Below are 19,523 nucleotides of genomic sequence, written 5' to 3' on the forward strand. Positions count from 1 at the left end.
GTGTTGGGCTCTCCGTGGAACCAAAAAAACCCAATATTTTTCACTGTATTCCAACACATGTGACAACGATAAATCAAATCGAAACAAATCAAAAGATCCCACCAGCGTGAACAATTGGAAAGTTCTGGCCAGTTTTTTGTTTGTGAGCACGCTGAACCAAACCACTACACAATACGCAACAGTGTGGAGCCCTCTTTACTCAAACCTGCGAGACAAAAACCTCACAAGTGACTGTCTACACTTCCCGCTGCCTCGGCAAAGCAGCCAGCATAATTAAGGACCCCACACACCCCGGACATTCTCTCTTCCACCTTCTTCCGTTGGGAAAAAGATACAAAAGTCTGAGGTCACGTACCAACCAACTCAAGAACAGCTTCTTCCCTGCTGCTGTCAGACTTTTGAATGGATCTACCTCGCACTAAGTTGATCTTTCTCTACACCCTAGCTATGACTGTAACACTACATTCTGCACTCTCTCCTTTCCTTCTCTATCAGCGGTATGTTTTGTCTGTATAGCGTGCGAGAAACAATATTTTTCACTGTGTGTTAATACATCTGACAATAATAAATCAAATCAAATCAAAAATGGAGTTCAACAATCAATATGAGATGAGAATAACTTCTTTTTGTCTGTTCTTGTGAAGGATCGCAGTTCAACCACAACATTCTCGCTCATTTGATAATATCGAGCTTATTGAATGGTCAATAAGCACCAAATCCCAGCTCTGTTCATAGACGCATGTCCAGCATCTGCATGTTCCAAACCTCCTTTCCGATCGTTGAAGGCCTTGTGGGGAGGCAATGGCCTAGTGGCCATTGGTCTAGTGGTCTATCACTTGACTATTCATCCAGAAACTCAGCTAATGTTCTGGGGACCCGGGTTCGAATCCGACCATGGCAGATGGTGGAATTTGAATTCAATTAAAAAAAACTTGGAATTAAGAATCTACTGATGATCATGAAACCATTGTCAATTGTCGGAAAAACCCATTTGGTTCACTAATGTCCTTTAGGGGAAGGAACTCTACCGTCCTTACCTGGTCTGGCCTACATATGACTCCAGAGCCACAGCAAGGTGGCTCACTCTTGTGAGCCGCTCTCAACTGCCCTCAGGCAATAGGGATGGGCAATAAATGCTGGCCAGCCGGCGACACCCGTGTCCCACAAATGAATAAAAAAATATATTTGACATCACCAAAGTCCACCAGCCACTCATTATTCCATTCACTTTCAACCCATCTGAATGTCATCACTCTCATCCATACTCGTCGTGGTTACTATTTGGTGTCAGTTCTGAAAGTGTTTCATCGGAAACTCGTGCGAATATCAACTGGAGAAAGCCAAGAACAGGTGCCAACATTGTCACCCCTAAACTCACTCAACATGAACAACACACTCAACGATAAATACCGATGAGGGAAACTCATTCCCCCATCAGCTTGAAAACATTTCTCTTCAGCTAATTATCTGATTTCCCTTTTAAAAGTCCCGACTGAATCTGTGTTCACTGCTGTAATGTGCCTTTAACAGAAAGCAGCGTGGCATCACCGGGGGGGGGGGGGGGGGGGAGTGTGTCACGGGATCCAGTCTCAGTTTCACTTTGGACTGTGAGGAGAACACAGCACATACAGCCCTGCTGCTGATGTCTTCAAGGTTTCTATCCGTGTACATCTGTTCCCATGTGCCTGCTTTAAATAAATGATTGCACAGCGTGTTTACCTGATCCCTTATGGTTGAGTGGTGCCTTTATAGCATTATAAAAACACACGACATCCGCCGCTGCTCTCTGTGTAAAGAATCACAGAATCCTACAGTGCAGAAGGAGGCCATTCAGCCCATCGAGTCTGCACCGACCATAATCCCACCCAGGCCCTATCCCCATAACCCCACACATTTTACCCTAGTTAGTCCCCCTGACACGAAGGGGCAATTTAGCATGGCCAATCCACCTAACCCGCATATCATTGGACTGTGAGAGGAAACCGGAGCACCCGGAGGAAACCCACGCAGACACGGGGAGAATGTGCAAACTCTACACAGACAGTGACCCAAGCTGGGAATCGAACCTGGTTCCCTGGCGCTGTGAGGCAGCAGTGCTAACCACTGCGCCACCCTAAAGAAGTTTATCCTAATGTTGCCTTTGGTTCTTCTGCCAGTCATTTGAAATTGGTGTCCACTATCTCTCAACCCTCCCAGCGCTGGGAACAAACATCTCCCCATCTATTCTGTCTACAACCCTCAGCATCTTGAACACCTGAATCGAATCTCCTCTGTTAAACCGGGGCCCCATATGTGCCTGTTAATGTTAGAATCGTGCTGCATTAGAGTACAAGGTTCTGCTCAAGTCCCACACCAGGGCTCGGGAGCACAGAACCCCAGGCTGACGCTCCAATGAGGGAGTGCCGCACAGTCAGAGGTGTCGTCTTTCTAAACCGAGGCCCCACATGTGCCTGTTCGGTGTTAATGCTGGAATCGCGTTGCATTGGGGTACACGCTTTAAGTTTGTAATAATGGCAGGTGCCACCAACTGAGGCAAGACTGGGGAATCAGTGTAAGGGTATAAAAAACCAAGTCACACTGGGTGTTGGGGGGTTGCAGGGGGAATCGGGTCACACTGGGTGTTGGGGGGTTGCAGGGGGAATCAGGTCACGCTGGGTGTTATGGGGGGTTGCAGGAGGTATCAGGTCACACTGGCTGTTGGGGGAGTTGCAGGGGGAATCGGGTCACGCTGGGTGTTGGGGGGTTGCAGGAGGTATCAGGTCACGCTGGGTGTTGGGGGGTTGCAGGGGGAATCAGGTCACGCTGGGTGTTGGGGGGTTGCAGGGGGAATCAGGTCACGCTGGGTGTTATGGGGGGTTGCAGGGGGAATCGGGTCACACTGGGTGTTGGGGGGGGTTGCAGGAGGAATCAGGTCACACTGGGTGTTGGGGGGTTGCAGGGGGAATCAGGTCACACTGGGTGTTGGGGGGGTTGCAGGAGGAATCAGGTCACACTGGGTGTTGGGGGGTTGCAGGGGGAATCGGGTCACACTGGGTGTTGGGGGATTGCAGGGGGAATCAGGTCACACTGGGTGTTGGGGGGCTGCAGGGGGAATCAGGTCACACTGGGTGTTGGGGGGTTGCAGGGGGAATCAGGTCACACTGGGTGTTGGGGGGTTGCAGGGGGAATCGGGTCACACTGGGTGTTGGGGGGTTGCAGGGGGAATCGGGTCACACTGGGTGTTGGGGGGTTGCAGGGGGAATCGGGTCACACTGGGTGTTGGGGGGGTTGCAGGGGGAATCAGGTCACACTGGGTGTTGGGGGGTTGCAGGGGGAATCGGGTCACACTGGGTGTTGGGGGGTTGCAGGGGGAATCAGGTCACACTGGGTGTTGGGGGGTTGCAGGGGGAATCAGGTCACACTGGGTGTTGGGGGATTGCAGGGGGAATCAGGTCACACTGGGTGTTGGGGGGTTGCAGGGGGAATCGGGTCACACTGGGTGTTGGGGGGTTGCAGGAGGTATCAGGTCACACTGGCTGTTGGGGGAGTTGCAGGGGGAATCAGGTCACACTGGGTGTTGGGGGGTTGCAGGGGGAATCGGGTCACGCTGGGTGTTGGGGGAGTTGCAGGGGGAATCAGGTCACACTGGATGTTGGGGGAGTTGCAGGGGGAATCGGGTCACACTGGGTGTTGGGGGGTTGCAGGGGGAATCGGGTCACACTGGATGTTGGGGGAGTTGCAGGGGGAATCGGGTCACACTGGATGTTGGGGGAGTTGCAGGGGGAATCGGGTCACACTGGATGTTGGGGGAGTTGCAGGGGGAATCAGGTCACACTGGGTGTTGGGGGGGGTTGCAGGGGGAATCAGGTCACGCTGGGTGTTGGGGGAGTTGCATGGGGAATCAGGTCATGCTGGGTGTTGGGGGGTTGCAGGGGGAATCGGGTCACACTGGGCGTTGGGGGGTTGCTCTTGCCATTTTTGACTTTTTCAATGGTCAGAGGGTCAGAAAATAATTTACTTCAGTGGAACAACTGCCTGGATGCAAGTTTGTCACTTCTATATTCCACCGAATTGTCCTAAAAGACCAGATAGTGAAAACATTAGGTTGTCATGTGGGTAGTCTTATTAAAGGCCTTCCACTGTGCGGACATCAAACGCTCCATCTACTCAAACCCATAGATAATGATTTTAACACTAATAAACCTGGCGTTCACACTTTTTAATCTGCCAGAAAGCACTTTGTCATATTTCTATTAAGCGCCTAATTAAATTTCAACATCTCAATATCTGAATTGCAATTACGCACAGTGGCAATGTTCTGGAGGCTTCGCTTACGACTTTAACACAGGATCCACTGTAATCCTCAGCAACAGTGTTTAAGGCAGAAATTTGCAATTTGCCAGGATTTGTGTGTGTTTTACATTGTCAATCATTTAGACTAGACTGAAACAAACTGATGTCTCCAAGGACGTTTTGTACATCCACCTTGTTCTTATTTTTATCCCCCCCCCCCCCCCACCCCCCCACCGTCCCCCCACCCCCATGCTGGTAATTACTGTACCGCGCGCCCTGGGATGGAAACACTACATGTCTCTGCTTCACGGATCACTGATTATTGATGCCGAGATCTTACATTCTTGTAAAAATTCTCAAGACATGGTTTTCATCATGAGGATTTAGTCACATGTCTTGGCTACAATTTTCAGTGCGCCTTTGAAGGATGTCATGCCGTGCAGTGAAGCATTGCGAGGCCCAGAACTAATATCAGTCTGCCTATCTAGACAGACAGTCAGAAAGACTTACAGTGGGGAATTCGCACAGACACTTTAACTCTTCTGTCTTGTTCAAAGATTTGCCGACATTTCCAATCACACTGGCGCCGCATATGATATGACAATCGCTCCGTAACACCTGCAGCAACCGGAGTCCAGGGTAAACACTGATGTTCTTCCTGTGCCCCGCTCCACCCCCCGCCCACAACTTGGCAAATGCGCACCCATCTTTCGCTCTTGCAAGAAACACTTGCGTTTATATAGTCTTTCTCCCAACCACTGGGCGTCTCAAAGCGCTTTATAGCCGATCAAGTACTTTTCTATCGCAGTCACTGCCGTAACGCAGGAGACGTGGCAGCCAATTTGTGCACAGCAAGCTCCCGCAAACAGCAATGTGATAATTACGGGGTAAACTGTTTTTTTTGCGATGTTGATTGAGGGGCGAGTGAGGGGTGACCAGGATACTGGGGATAGAAACATAGGAGCAGGAGGAGGCCATTTGGCCCTTCGAGCCTGCTTCACCATTCATCATGGCTGAGCGTCCAACTCAATAGCCTAATCCTGCTTTCTCCTCAACCTTTGATCCCATTCGCCCCAAGTGCTGTATACAGCTACCTCTTGAATACATTCAATGTTCTGGCATCAACTACTTCCTGTGGTAATGAATTCCACAGGCTCACCACAGGATAACTCCCCCTGCTCACCTACAAACTCTTAGACATCCACCCGAATGTTAGAGTCACCATTCACCCATTGAAGGAAGGCTGAACCTTAATCCAGGTTTATTCCCTAGAATATGGAGTAAAGACAGATTCCTCCTGCTCTCCACAACACCCTGTGTGAACTGCTTTTTTATTCCTTGGGCAAAAAAATCTTTATTTTATTCTTTGCATAGACTTTTTACATTGCTGGAGCAACAGCCGTTGAAACCTTTGGACAGACACGCGGGTGTGTGGGTCTTGGCCAGATGATCAGTGAATTCCTGGCATGGGGCCTTGGGTAAATACAGACTCTTTTCACAGATCCTAGGCCAGATACCTGTGGATCTTAGCGATGGCATCAAAAGTAGCTTTAGCAAAGTTGCCCCGGGTGGCTGTGCAGCCTCGGGCTGAGGTGCAGCAATCGTCAGTGTCAGACAGTTTCTTGGTACAGGGGCTGAGACAATGCCAGTACCACGGGTAGCAGGCATTAAATGCGCCAAGATGCAACCGCCTCGGCCAGTCACCCTTGCATGGTACACTGTGTGGCTTCCCAATCTTGTTAACCCAGCTGCCCCTCCTTACGGGAATGATTGACAGCTTTGCCAGAATAATAGGTCCGCGAATGGCAGCAGCCATTTCCTTGGAACACTTGACACCCAATCCAACATGGCTGTTGTAGTCACCAATAGCAACCAAAGCCTTGTGCATTGACCGCCACTGGTTTGTATCATCTTGAGAACCTTGTCCTTCGAGGCCAATCCCAGGAAGAAGTCAATGATTTCAGACTCTTTGATAGAAAGGGAAAAGAGAGAAATTTCCTCCAGAGTTTTGATCTTCGTACGGGCCCAGGAAATTCCAGCTGACTGCTCCACCAGATCGACAAAGGAAGGCTCCACTAAAAAGTTCAGAAAGACCCATTTCTTCACCAAGTCTGTCCTTGGACTCCCTCAGGCCGGTGGGATGCGTGTTTGCCCACACTGTAAGAATATATTGTATCGTTCGTTGCTGGGCGCCTGTTTAAACATCAAGTTCTTTGTTGCGGCCCAGCTATTTGTTGAAGTCCTGGGCCCCGTTAGCCTATTGGGGGCACCAGGAGCCACAAATGCCCACAGATCCCCTGTAGGCTCTTTCAGAGTTAGCCTCAGGCTTGTCCCACCTCCAGCCTGTATCCGGAACTCTACAATTTCAATCCCGTGGCTGCACCTGAACTCTCTGACCGTCAGTTGGCCTCAGTCCTTAACTATCCATCCCTTGGGATTCTCATCGGCAGTTTCCAAAAATCCATTCTCAGGATGCTTGTGAAAAAAGAACCCTTCCTGCTGCCAAATTTCCAGTTCATGCACAAAATGGATGCCATGTCCGGGAAGGGTCTCGGTCTCCCCATCTATCTCTTTTCCTTTGCCAATCCCTTGCAGGTGGAAGGATGGGAAGCAAAGCTTGGCTAGGTGACAAAGGTACGGCTAAAATTTCACCAGCGGATGGTTTGAGATGGGGGACAGAGCTGGGTCTGTATTGCAGTGGAGGTGGATGATCTTGGGGACCATATAGATATTCATCATGTGGAGATGCCGGCGTTGGACTGGGGTGGGCTCAGTAAGAAGTCTCACAACACCAGGTTAAAGTCCAACAGGTTTATTTGGAATCATGAGTGTCACCTGATGAAGGAGCAGCGCTCCGCAAGCTCGTGATTCCAAATAAACCTGTTGGGCTTTAACCCGGTGTTGTGAGACTTCTTGTATTGGTAGTTTTGTGAGGTTGACAGGTCAGCTCAAGGTCAGACAAGTTTACTCAGAGTGACATTCTGTGTCAGTGATGGGCAACCTCGGCTAGTGAGTGGGCTGCATGAGTGGCCCTCCTTCACCTCAGTGGCCGAAATATTGAAATCGGGCTTGTTCACTAACCGTGACCCCATGAATAAGATCAAATAAGTTTAGTACATGCCAAATATTTCATAATGAGTTATAAAAAATGCTTCATTATTTATATATTCATAGAACTGTCATCAATGTCAAATGGTAAAAGCAAAAGAAATATTGACACTTTGGACTCAGAGGGATCGCACGGCTCTCACAGTCAATGTTGTGAGCGATCAGCACGCACCTCACTTCACTCACCCTTGCTTTATGTGCACATCAAAGACCAGTCGGAAAAAAACGATGCGGATGGAACTCAAAGGAATGTGTCAATTCAGAGCATGGGCCACGGTCAAGAAAATGTCTTGTGGGCCGTACTTTGAACACAGATGGGCTGTATGTGGCCCACCGCTGTTCTGTCCCATAATTTTCACCGTCCCTTAAATCTAAACGATTGTTTTACCCTTCCGCTTTCGATCGAGTTAAAGACTATCCCTTCGTGTTGTAAAATTTGCCCAACATATTTGCTAACCAAGCCTTGGGATCCTCTTCCAGTTGTACACGATCTCCCTCGATCCTCCTTTACTCCACTTGTAGCCAAAGCTGGCTCCTCTCTGGAAAACCCCAGGAGATAATTAAACAGGCTCTGCACAACGGCGGATAGGATCGGAAGAAGCAAATAACAAATTTGCAAATTTAAGGATCAGGAAAATAACTTCCTTCACTCCGATAACAAGGTTGGTTATGTGGAACAAAATCCCAAAGAAAATGAATCACAGAATCCCTACAGTGCAGAAAGAGGCCATTCGGCCCAGCGAGTCTGTACCAATCACAACCTTACCCAGGCTCTATTGCTGTAACCCCACATATTTACCCTAGCTAATCCCCCTGACACTAGGGTCAATTTAGCATGGCCAATCCACCTAACCGCACATCTTTGGACTGTGGGAGAAAACCGGAGCACCCGAAGGAAACCCACACAGACGCAGGGAGAAAGTGCAAATTCCACATGGATAGTCACCCAAGCCAGGAATCAAACCCGGGACCCTGGTGCTGTGAGGCAGCAGCGCTAACCACTGTGCCACCGTTGACTAACGGTCAACTTGACAGCTTTAAAAAGGAATTGTTTACCTCTCTTGTAGTGAATGAAGCGGAATTTAAGATTTAATATATTTTTTATTATTCATTCATTTTTACTGGGTGTGGGCATCACTGGCTGGATCAGCATTTATTGCCCAAACCTAACTACCCTCCATTTCAGAGGGCATTTGAGAGTCAACCACATTGCTGTGGATCTGGAGTCACATGTTGGCCAGACCGGGTAAGGATGGCAGATTTCCTTCCCGAAAGGACATTAGTGAACCAGATGAGTTTTTATGACAATTGATAATGGTTTCTTTCTGGTTGTATCATAGCTTGGTATGGCTACTGTTCTGTCCAAAACGGCAAGAAACTACAAAAGGTCGTGAATGTAGCCCAATCCATCACGCAAACCAGCCTCCCATCCATTGACTCTGTCTACACTTCCCGCTGCCTTGGAAAAGCAGCCAGCATAATCAAAGACCCCATGCACTCCGGACATTCTCTCTTCCATCTTCTTCCGACGGGAAAAAGATATAAAAGTTTGAGGTCATGTTCCAACCGACTCAAGAACAGCTTCTTCCCTGCTGCCATCAGACTTTTGAATGGACCTTCCTCGCATTAAGTTGATCTTTCTCTACATCCTAGCTATGACTGTAAGACTACGTTCTGTACTCTCTCCTTTCCTTCTCTATGAGCAGTATGCTTTGTCTGTATAGCATGCATGAAACAATACTTTTCACTGTATACTAATGCATTTGACAATAATAAATCAAATCAAATCAAATGTACTTCTGAGGCTGTATAAGGCTCTGGTCAGACCCCATTTGGAGTACTGTGAGCAGTTTTGGGCCCTATATCTAAGGAAAGATGTGCTGGCCTTGGAAAGGGTCCAGAGGATGTTCACAAGAATGATCCCTGAAATGAAGAGCTTGTCGTATGAGGAACGGTTGAGGACTCCAGGTCTGTATTCGTTGGAGTTTAGAAGGATGAGGGGGGTATCTGACTGAAACTTACAGGATACTGCGAGGCCTGGATAGAGTGGATGTGGAGAGGATGTTTCCACTAGTAGGAAAAACTAGAACCAGAGGGGACAACCTCAGGCTAAAGGGATGATCCTTTAAAACAGAGATGAGGAGAAATTTCTTCAACCAGACGGTGGTGAATCTGTGGAACTCTTTGCCACAGAGGGCTGTGGAGGCCAGGTCATTGAGTGCCTTTAAGACAGAGATAGGTTCTTGATTAATAAAGGGATCAGGGGCAATGGGGAAAAGGAAGGAGAATGGGGATGGGGAAAAGGAAGGAGAATGGGGATGAGAAAAATATCAGCCATGATTGAATGGCAGAGCAGACTTGATGGGCCAAGTGGCTTAATTCTGCTCCAGGGCTTATGGTCCTATGGGTCTTTGGATTGCTGGTCCAGTGTTAATTGCACTGTCATTGCCTCCCCTTTAACGGTAGATAGCAGTTCCTCCCCCCCAGAGGAGGCAGTATTTGAAAACCAGCGTCACAGAGAGCCCATTGTCCAAGTTAAACTGTTCACTCACTGATGGGAAGTGTTGGAATGCTAGCATTGCACAGGTTGGGCCGAGTGGCCTATTGCTGCATTGAAACTACTTTGTAATGCTTCATACACCAGGAGACATCAACAAATAGCTGAGTAGCAGCAGACAACTTGATGTTCAAACAGGCTCCCAGCGGCGAACGATAAAATATATTCTTACAGTGTGGGCCTCAATGCACGACTGGATTGCTATGTCTTAATATAAGCAAGCACATACAGGGGGTTGTGCTGTAGGTCTGTTTTCTCCTCATTGTGTTTCAAAGGGGAACACGGCTGCAGATTTGTTCCGAGTATAATGACAAACTGAATACAATTTTGTGTGACATTAATCCTCTCACATCTGGCATATTCTGAGCTATCCATCTATCACTGATCGGTGTCCCCTCAATTAGGCAACACTCTGCCATTTCATTGTCGAGTACGGTTAAATCGCTTTGCACAAGAATAAGTCCCAAAGCTTCAAACTGCTTGTTAATTAGGCTCGAGCCTTGCCTCCCCCTGCAATCAGCCCCTCAACCTGGCTGAGTCAATAAGCCTCAGTCTTAAACCCCTTCACTAAAAACATCATTCACCGCAATGGCGGCACCAGGCACACTAACTCTGACCTGGTTCCCACAGTTGCCGAGTAAATTAGCGTCAATGCTCCGCAAAGATTTCCATCGGATTGACGTCCGATCCTCAGCTCTCTCGTTAGTTGGCCTCTGCTTGCAGCTACAGCCTCCCAGGGAGGTGCAAAGGAGCGGCTAATTAGTCTGCAAAAAAACTTTGCCAAAACTCAGAAGGTGCATTCATTAGTCCGCGGTCAATAATCACGTTTCCTGCTTGGGTTGCCGCCAGCACGTTAAGGAGGCATCCGCTCCCACGGCCACCGTCTGACTTCAGAGATGATGTGGAGATGCCGGCGTTGGACTGGGGTGGGCACAGTAAAAAGTCTCACAACACCAGGTTAAAGTCCAACAGGTTTGTTTGGAATCACGAGCTTTCGGAACGCTGCTCCTTCATCAGGTGAGTGGAGGTAGGTTCACAAAAACGGCATATATAAACAGAGACACAAGATAATGGTTGGATAATGCAAGATAATGGTTGGAATGCGAATCTTTACAGGTAATCAAGTCTTTACAGTGCAGGAAGGGGCCATTTGGCCCATTAAGTCCAGACTGACTCTCCAAGAGAAAATCACACTCAGGCACTCCCCTCCACCCTATCCCCATAACCCCACACATTTACCATGGCTAATCCCCCTAGCCTATACATCTTTGGACACAAAGGGGAAATTTATCATGGCCAATCCACCTAACCTGCACATCTTTGAAGTCTCACAACACCAGGTTAAAGTCCAACAAGTTTATTTGGAATAACGAGCTTTTGGAGCGCTGCTCCTTCATCAGGTGAGCCACGCACCTGATGAAGGAGCAGCGCTCCGAAAGCTCGCGATTCCAAATAAACCTGTTGGACTTTAGCCTGGTGTTGTGAGACTTTTTACTGTGTCCACCCCAGTCCAACACTGGCATCTCCACATCATCTCTGAATGCCAGCTCTTTGAAAAGCTAAAAGCTACCCATTGAGGCTTACAATTCTGACCTTTGTCCATGGTCCTATAATAGTTTTCTCCTTCAAATCCCTTATCAAGGATTTTATAGCAGAGCATTTGGAAAAGAGTGGCAGGAGCGGACAAAAAGAGAAGTTTACGAAAGAGAAATGACAATCTACTGGATATATCTGAAGATGTAACTAGTAGAGTTGATGAGGGGGAGCCCAGTGGATGTGGTTTATTTGGACTTTCAGAAGGCTTTCAACAAAATCCCACACAAGAGATTAGCGTGTAAAATTAAACAGCATGGGATCGGGAGTAGTATATTGAGATGGACAGAAAACTGGTTGGCAGTAAACAAAGAGTAAGAATTACTCTTTTTCAAAGTGGTAGGAACCAGTGGGGTACCGGAGGGATCAGTGCTGGGACCCCAGTTACTCACAAGGTATATTAATGATTTAGATGAGGAAACTAAATGTTATATCTCCAAGTTTGGCACAAAACATTCTTGACAAGTACATGAATGAGATGGCATTAGAGGGATATGGTTCCCGGAAACGTAGGGGGGTTTTAGTTCAGTCAGGCAGCATGGTCGGTGCAGGCTTGGAGGGCTGAAAGGCCTGTTCCTGTGCTGTAATTTTCTTTGTTCTTAAAACTGGCTGGAAGGGTGAGCTGTGAGGAGGCTGCAGAGATGTTTCAGTGTGATTTTGACAAGCTGGGGTAAAGGAAGTGGAGGAGGTGAAAGGGAAACTTCAGGACCTGCCTACTTACGGTAGTACAACGGTCTGGCAGATACAGGGTTAATGTGCAAGTAACACCCACAGAGTGATGCAAGACAGCACATGACCTGCATCCAGATTCAGGCTAGTATTGGACAGAGACGAGTCTACCAACAAGTATGGAGACAGCTCCTGGCTTGTACTCTTTCCTATGTATTTGTAAATGGTTCTAAGAGTCAATAAGGATTGACAGTTAACCTACGTGTGATTAAAAAGGCTTCTTCAGATCTAATGAACCATAACCAACACCCTACAATACATACGATAGCATACAATCCCTGGGCGTGGACACCTTTATTTGTGTCTGCTGCACCCAAGCACAGAGGAACATTCACACTTCATTCTGCCCAGTATCCAGATGATACTTTCCTGTTGTTTAATGAAGTCCCGTTTTCTGTTAACGTGCAGTTTCACTGCACACCATTAACCTGCAGGGCAGCCCCCTGGGCTGACGTTTGAATACAAAGCCACAAAGAGGGCACAAGTAAAGTGTCAGCATATGCATCATCACACGATGTCACTGTGGCAGAGAATTCCCAGCAGTCAAATTAAGCCTTAACGTCAAGTCCTTCCATTGCTCCACCATCAGCAAGAAGCTTGCAAATTCCAACGAACAAGGATTGAGGTGAGGTGTGTTTAAAATGAAAGTCATTCTGCAGAGGATATGGAGAGTTTGCAGAGGGGATCCGTTAATTGTCTAACTAGGGAACGTATCACCAAGTAACGCCACGACCTCAGTCTCTCTCCCTCTCTCTCTCTCTCTCTATATTTTTTTCTCTCGGGAATAGAATATTGTTCTGCCCACAAAGTGGCCAAATTCAGATGAAGAGCGAGTTGAAGCATCACTGACTGGAAATTAGCCTCAGTTTCTCTCAACACAAGGCACTACCACCTGGGCAGCAATGAACAGGTCAATGTCAAGTCAAGATATTTAACAGCGAGTGTCAGATTCTTCCTCTGCCTCTACTTTTGATGCCGTTATCTCTCCATTTCTTCAGTATCCCAGCAATACACACAGCTAACTGGAAGTTACCACTGCAGAAACTTGCATTTCTGATTTTTTAAAAATTCATTTGTGGGACATCGCTGGCTGGTCAGTATTTATTGCCCATCCCTAGTTGCCCTTGGAGAAAGTTGAAAGTCAACCCACATTGCTGTGAACAAAGAACAAAGAACAATACAGCACAGGAACAGGCCCTTCGGCCCTCCAAGCCCGTGCCGCTCCCTGGTCCAAACTAGAGCATTCTTTTGTCTCCCTCCATTCCCACTCCGTTCATGTGGCTATCTAGATAAGTCTTAAACGTTCCCAGTGTGCCCGCCTCCACCACCTTGCCCGGCAGCGCAAGGTGGTGGCTCTGGAGTCACATGTAGACCAGACCAAGTAAGGTCAGATTTCCTTCCCTAAAGGACATTAGTGACCCAATGAGTTTTTCCAACAATCGACAATGGTTTCATGGTCATCAGTAGATTCTTAATTCCGGATTTTTTTAAATTAAATTCAAATTCCACCATCTGCCGTGTTGGGATTCGAACCCGGGTCCCCAGAACATTAGCTGAGTTTCTGGATTAATGGTCTAGTGATAATACCACTGGGCCATCACCTCCCCTGTGATGAATAACAATTGAGTAAGAGCACCCCCCCCCGCCCCATTGAGCATGTGATTCAGTGACCACATTCGCAGCGTACGACTTCCCTTCAGAGATCAAATGCAGATTGGGTGACCGTTTTGCGAACCACCTCTGTTTCAGTCCACAGGGGTGATCCGAGCTGCTAGTCACCAGTTATTGTCAATTTTATTCAGCACCATCCTCCCACACTGATCTCTCCGTGTCCTCAGCCTTCCACAGAGCTCCAACAAAGCTCAAAATAAGGTTCAGCGAACAAGTGGAGAATATTCCATCAGATTCCTGGCTTGCGCCTCGTAGATGGTGGACAGGTTTTGGAGAGGCGGGAGGCAGGTTACTCGCCGCTGGGTTCCTATGCCGGAATTTTACCGCCTCGCCTGCCCGAGGCTCGTAAGATCCCGCCGGAGGCCAGCGGAGAATGCCATTCTGCGAGCCCCGCCTGCCCCGATTCCAGGGCGGGCGTGTTGGTAAAATTCCGGCACTAGCCTTTGACCTGCTCTGGTAGCCACAGTACTCATATGGCTAGTCCAGTTCAGTCTGAGTCAATGGTAACCCCAGGATGCGCAGCATTATAAGGCATACTAAGAGAAGGAGGTTTACTGTTAAAAATTAAGGGTCGCTCATTTAGGACACACACAAGGAGAAGTGTTTTCTCTCAGAGGGTCATGAATCTCTGGAACTTTTATCCAAAGGGCAGTGGAAGCAGAGTCTTTGAATATCTTGAAGGCAGAGCTAGATAGATTCTTGATTCTGGGCGGCACGGTAGCACAGTGGTTAGCACTGCTGCTTCACAGCTCCAGGGACCTGGGTTCGATTCCCGGCTCGGGTCACTGTCTGTGTGGAGTTTGCACATTCTCCTCGTGTCTGCGTGGGTTTCCTCCGGGTGCTCCGGTTTCCTCCCACAGTCCAAAGATGTGCGGGCTAGGTTGATTGGCCATGCTAAAAATTGCCCTAAGTGTCCTGAGATGCATAGGTTAGAGGGATTAGTTGGGTAAATATGTAGGGATATGGGAGTAGGGCCTGGGTGGGATTGTGGTCGGTGCAGACTCGATGGGCCGAATGGCCTCTTTCTGTACTGTAGGGTTTCTATGATTCTATGATTTCTAAGACTGGGGGGAGGGGGCGGGGAAAGGTTATCAGGTGTAGGCGGGAATGTGAGGTTGAGTTCCAATCAGATCAGCCATGATCTTATTGAATGGCGGAGCAGGCTCGAGTGGTCTAATTCCTGCTCCTAATTCGTGTGTTCATGAATATGTTGAACAGTCGAGTTTCAAGAAGGTTTTCGGTACGATACACCATCCAGTTTAATAACTAAACTAGTTCTGAAGACTGTGGAGGAACAGAGAGATCTTGGGGTCCATATCCACAGATCTCTAAAGGTTGCCACTCAAGTGGATAGAGCTGTGAAGAAGGCCTATACTGTGTTAGCTTTTATTAACAGGGGGTTGGAGTTTAAGAGCCGTGGGGTTATGCTGCAACTGTACAGGACCTTGGTGAGACCACATCTGGAATATTGTGTGCAGTTCTGGTCACCTCACTATAAGAAGGATGTGGAAGCGCTGGAAAGAGTGCAGAGGAGATTTACCAGGATGCTGCCTGGTTTGGAGGGTAGGTCTTATGAGGAAAGGTTGAGGGAGCTAGGGCTGTTCTCTCTGGAGCGGAGGAGGCTGAGGGGAGACTTAATAGAGGTTTATAAAATGATGAAGGGGATAGATAGAGTGAACGTTCAAAGACTATTTCCTCGGGTGGATGGAGCTATTACAAGGGGGCATAACTATAGGGTTCGTGGTGGGAGATATAGGAAGGATATCAGAGGTAGGTTCTTTACGCAGAGAGTGGTTGGGGTGTGGAATGGACTGCCTGCAGTGATAGTGGAGTCAGACACTTTAGGAACATTTAAGCGGTTATTGGATAGGCACATGGGGCACACCAGGATGATAGGGAGTGGGATAGCTTGATCTTGGTTTCAGATAAAGCTCGGCACAACATCGTGGGCTGAAGGGCCTGTTCTGTGCTGTACTGTTCTATGTTCTATGTCTAAAATGGGTGGCTTTTGCCAGGCGCTGGAAACTGCACTGAGCTGATGCTCACCAGGGTGGCCCCCAAACCCCTCACAAATCAGGAGGAAGCCTAGTCAAGAGCTGCTGTTGTAGGAGGGGTAGCTTTATTTTGTGAGCGTGTATTAAATGGTACAGAACCGAGGAGTTAAGACACAAATCAGCCATTATCTAATCAAATGGGATAGGCTTGAGGGGCAGAATGGCCTCCATCTGTTCTGATAAAACAGCTGAGAGATTTCACAGCTGTGGGCTACGCAGTCTGTTTCACGCAGCGATGTCTATTATTGGAAACATGATACTAACATCTCCCCTCAGAGTTAATTTATCAAGCAGAAATTAATTACATGCAAAACAAAATGACACCAAGCTGAAAAAGAAATGCCAGGTCTGACAATTTCAGTAACTTTGTTTTACTGAGCTTGTAATTTGAATGTGTGGAGAGGAAGCAGGGTGGGGAGGAAAGAGATTAAGTTCTCAACCCCTTAATGTTGGCTGATCCTTGGGATTATTGAATTTGTGGCAATGTCGTCTCTCTCAAAGTGGGAGAGGTGATTGCCCCCCGTCACTTGAGTGCTGGTAGGTCCTGGCTTTCAGGGAACGGCTCCGAGAGAGAGTTTGCACCACCCAGAAAAACTCTCCTCAAGGGCCCCCAGAAAATAGCTCCCTCACCACTTCCCCCTTCCCTCCCCAGCCTCGCTGGACAAACAAAATGTCTTCACCCGTGGCTCAGCGGGTAGCACTCTTACCTCTGAGTCAGGAGTTCAAATCCCAATACAAAAAATTGGCCATAAAATGTAGGCCAGCGTCTCAGTGCAGTACTGAGGGAGTGCTGCACTGCCGGACTGCTAACTCTCAGGTGTGATATCAAACCGAGATCCTGTCTGCTCTCTCCGGTGGACATAAAAGAATGAAGAAGACCAGGGCAGCTAGCCCCAGTGTCTTGGTCGATATTCATTCCCTCAGCAAGTGTCATCGAATTAGATTATCGGATCGTTATCACATTGAGTTTTGTGGGACCTTGCTGTGTGCTAATTGGTTGCTGTGGTTTGTACAACGGTGACCACTCTGATTGGCTGTTCAGCATTTGCGGACACTCTGAGGTTGTGAAAGGCATCATGGGAATACAGGCCTTTCCTCTATTTCATGCTGGCCAGGTGGCTTGAGCTAAGACAGGGACTCCACCAATTCCACAAAGACCTCCCCTGGATTGTGGTAGGAAAAAGGCCTGGTTTAGAAAGGCTCGAGGTTAATTCTGCCAAAGGCTGTGGAAATCCTTCAACTTTGGCGGGGAGAGATGGTGTTGTTGCCGTAATGTCAGTGGGCTAGTATATCCCCGTGCATTTACCATGGTTAAATCACCTAACCTACATATTTTGGAACACTAAGGGTCAAGTTACCATGGCCGATCTACCTAACCTGCATGTCTTTAGACTGTGGGAGGAAACCCACACAGATACAGGGAGAAAGTGCAAACTCCACACAAAGTCACCCAAGGCCAGAATCGATAGTCATAAAAACCCATCAGGTTCATTAATGTCCTTTAGGGAAGGGAATCTGCCATCCTTACCCAGTCTGGCCTACATGTGACTCCAGACCTGGGCTCTCAATTTATACCTGCCCACAGAAATGGCCTAGCAAGCCGCTCAGTGCAAGGGCAATTAGGGATGGGCAACAAATGCTGGCCTTGCCCACATCCCAGGAAAGAATAAAGATTTAAATAAAGGAAATTTCCATTGCTTCTGTCCAACGTAAAAATGGGCGGCACGGTGGCACAGTGGTTAGCACTGCTGCCTCACCGCGCCAGGGGCCCGGGTTCAATTCCCAGCTTGGGTCACTGTCTGTGCGGAGTCTGCACCTTCTCCCTGTGTCTGCGTGGGTTTCCTCCGGGTGCTCCAGTTTCCTCCCACAGTCCAAAAGACGTGCTGATTAGGTGCTAAATTCTCCCTCAGTGTAACCCGAACAGGCGCCGGAGTGCGGCGACTAGGGGATTTTCACAGTAACTTTGTTGCAGTGTTAATGTAAGCCTACTTGTGACACTAATAAATAAACTTTAAACTTTAAGCACTCCACTGCATCATTGCTCAAATTTCAGTTTATTGTCAACCAGGGCAGGCCCAAATTTCCTTCACTTTCCTCACACATTTTACTTTCTTCCATTTTAGTAACGTTCCATTGCTGGATGTTTTTTTTTTGGTCGCCAGTGTAAAGTGCATCTCTCCACAATTTTCTAGATTGTTCTTTGGGGAACACGGGGATGCAGGAAGTATCCCGAGGAGCCTAACATGTGATCAAAGTTAAATTCAGCCTGCGCCCTGGGATGGATCAAAGTCTGGAATGGCCACCCAGGTAAAACAATAGATACACACTCTGGAATAATTCGAGAAGTCGTCAGGTATGGATAAGGGACAGTAGTTTTCCACAGGAGATGAGTTGGACGGATGTGCCAAACAGCCTCCTTCATCGGCACTTAAGTTCTGTTGAAACCTATATTGTCATAAAACACATCACAACAGGGCCTGGGAGCGAGGGAAGTGCAGGTAATTATTTATATATTCAAGCTCAGGCAACTCTTTTTTCAAAAGAAAAGTCAGAACGAAATGAAAATGTATTCGACTGTGTGGTGACTCAGTCTTTCAGGACCTTTGTCAGTCACTCCTGCATCCTCAAATTATCCCTGCAGCCTTTCAAAGTGAAAATAATTTTCTGTCACATGAAATATCACTCCTTTGTGAGGTTTCTGACTCTCTGCTTTGATTCATTCCTTTCTTGTGGGAAGGAGAAAAACAGATCTTTGTTCATCAGCATCAGTGGAGACCTTGTGGAAATGAATGCTGTCGGTTCTACGAAAGGACACAGTTTTTGCAGCTACCTGAACACTGCAGCAATTCTAATCCCCAAAGGCCAGAGCTTGTAGATATCACAGCTTCCGCCCTCAATATTGCTGAAAAGAGAGACATGGGGACGAAGTGGAAAGGGTCGAGAGCTTCAAGTTTTTAGGTGTCCAGATCATCAATAACCTGTCCTGGTCCCCCCAGGCTGACACTATTGTTAAGAAAGCCCCACCGACGCCTCTACTTTCTCAGAAGACTAAGGAAATTTGGCATGTCCGCTTCGACTCTCACCAACTTTTACAGATGCACCATAGAAAGGATTCTTTCTGGTTGTATCACAGCTTGGTCTGGGCTCCTGCTCTGCCCAAGACCGCAAGAAACTACAAAGGGTCATGAATGTAGCCCAATCCATCGCGCAAACCAGCCTCCCACCCATTGACTCTGTCTACTCTTCCCGCTGCCTCGGAAAAGCAGCCAGCATAATTAAGGACCTCACGCACCACGGACATTCTCTCTTCAAGATTGAAGTTATTGGGAACTTGTTACCTGAGAACTTTGTGAGAATAAACCCGAATCCAAAGACTCGACAACGCAGCTCACTGGTTACTCGTTTATTGACTGCTACAAAATGGCGGTGTTATCATTTGGATCTGAGGAGGCTACAAAATGAATCAGACCCAGCTCCTCAACATTCTGTACAACCAAGTGACTGTTCCCAATAACTGTGGAATTCCCTCATGTCGCAGT

The 19,523-nt window shown here is 47.8% G+C and overlaps 1 protein-coding gene and 1 pseudogene across 3 annotated transcripts in view; both read right to left on the reverse strand.

Annotated features, from left to right (window-relative positions):
* The window catches only part of smyd3 (SET and MYND domain containing 3), a 738,112-nt gene that overhangs the window by 364,877 nt on the left and 353,712 nt on the right, over window positions 1-19,523 (reverse strand). The window lies entirely within an intron of this gene.
* LOC144504866 (small ribosomal subunit protein uS5 pseudogene) lies at window positions 1,256-11,540 on the reverse strand (annotated as a pseudogene).

The sequence above is a fragment of the Mustelus asterias genome, chromosome 15 (assembly GCF_964213995.1).
Source record: "Mustelus asterias chromosome 15, sMusAst1.hap1.1, whole genome shotgun sequence".
Lineage (NCBI taxonomy): Eukaryota > Metazoa > Chordata > Chondrichthyes > Carcharhiniformes > Triakidae > Mustelus > Mustelus asterias.